The sequence below is a fragment of the Nothoprocta perdicaria genome, unplaced genomic scaffold, assembly GCF_003342845.1.
Source record: "Nothoprocta perdicaria isolate Ctin4 unplaced genomic scaffold, notPer1 scaffold_206, whole genome shotgun sequence".
Taxonomy (NCBI): domain Eukaryota; kingdom Metazoa; phylum Chordata; class Aves; order Tinamiformes; family Tinamidae; genus Nothoprocta; species Nothoprocta perdicaria.
Window position 1 is genome coordinate 24,698 of NW_020455272.1, and position 1,881 is coordinate 26,578.

The following is a 1,881-nucleotide window of genomic DNA, read 5'->3' on the forward strand; positions in this document are numbered from 1 at the left end:
TTTGTTTTCTTTGATTCCAGGTGGGGTGTACCATTTCTTGGCAATCTCTGCCACCCTTTCTTCTCTTCTTCCCTTCATCCCAGGGTGATGCTCAGGGAAAAGATTCCTGAGTTGCATAAAGGGAGGCCTGGGCAAGAGAAGGAGAGAAGCTGGGGACCTACTCTGGGAGTAGCATAAAGACTTTACCACACCTCCTAAACCTCTCCTGCTGGCTGGAGAGAATCTTTGCAGCCAGCTGGTGGATTTTCCTCTGCGGAAGGCTGGGAGGATCCCCTGGGGAGAAAGAGGGCAGCTGTTCCCGTCCACCCTCATGCTTTGTGGATCGGAGAAAGCACAAACGTGAGCTGGGGCTGTTCAGTGCGTGTGTGAGTCAGCGGGCACAAGCCAGTGTGAGTGGCCATGTGTGCAGATGTGTGTCACGCCATTGTTTGGGATGTGTGAATGTGCAAAAGTATCTCAATATGTGTTTAATTTTTGTATACCTCTGTATTTAAGAAGTAGTTGGGGGCAGGTAACACCTTTGCTTTGAAGGTATTCTCCCCCAACACAGCCTCCTCCCACAGACCCAACACACTCTTCCTGGGCCAGCTCCTGGACTGATGCTCTAACAGTCCTTGAGCAGGGAGATAGAAGTGGAGGAGAAAACTGTTTTCTTTCTTTCTTTCTTTCTTTTTTTTTTCTTTTTTTTTTTTTTTTAAGCTACTTTTTCACCCATTGCCCCACAACGCTATGCTGGCTTGGCCTGCAGAGCCTGAAGCATCTTTCCTACAATACATTTAGCAAGGCAGGGATAAGCTGCAGAAGGCTTAATCAGATGGTGGGAGTGTATGTTTACAAGTGCATGGTTTCCTGGGTGCATGACTGCTAACATGCATGGTTTGGGGATGCACATAGGCATTTGTTACCAGAATTGGGTAAGGGGGAAAGGGGACATTGTTGGGGCTTGGGTGAGTGGATTTCCACAGAGGTCAGAACACGGTGGAATTTGGAAGCTATGGTCTCCATCTAGGCATGGACTATATTTCAGGTAATGCCTTGGCTCCACAGACCAGCGTTACACATGCAGGATGGCTGCATGCTGGCCTTGGCTGTGTGTAGTTGTGTAGACTATACCTGTTACAGGGTTGCTGCGTGCAGCAGGGGTAGGATACGCATGCTGGCTATTCTTTCTTGCCATGGCATAAATGGGAGGGGAGAGGAGAAAGGCTGAGTTGGCCAATGGGTGTTGTGGGCAGATACAAAACATGTCAAGGCATGTGACCCATCTGTYTGCTCTTGGGTTGTGAGGGACCTCGTGGAGAGAGAGATGATGAACAGGAATCCCCTGGGGCCAAGAGGTTGTTTTAGGATGACCAGACAACACAGAGAGGATGGGCAGCCCATACTTGCAGCCCGGGACGCATGGACAAGATCATGCAGAGGAGAGAGGAATGGAGAGATGAAMCTGGCTGCAGCTGCTTGTGGTTGCCTCCTCATAGCTTGCCACTGATGGGTGGTCAGGATCTGGCTTGTCCATGCCTCAGAATGAAYTGGTTCATTGAGGAAGCAAATCAATGCTTCCCCCTTACCTCCCTTCCTTAGCAGATGGCTTGACAGGGTGCCTAGAGTCCAGATCATGGYGAGCAGAGGATGAAAAACACAATGAGCTTGCTCTGTTAGCTTTACAGCAGAAAGRGTGGGTCATTTCCAAGCAGAGGCATGAGAATCGCATGGAGGAGGAGGAGAATATTTGCCATAAGGAAGAGCAACTCTGATATCAGGCCAGTTGTGCTGAAGCAGGAGGATTCCCATTGCTGTTAACTCCCTCTGTCAAGGCTCCATGTTCTTGTGTTGTCCAGCCTGTTCTCTCTCTTGTACCTCATCCTCATTTCTGTATCTTTC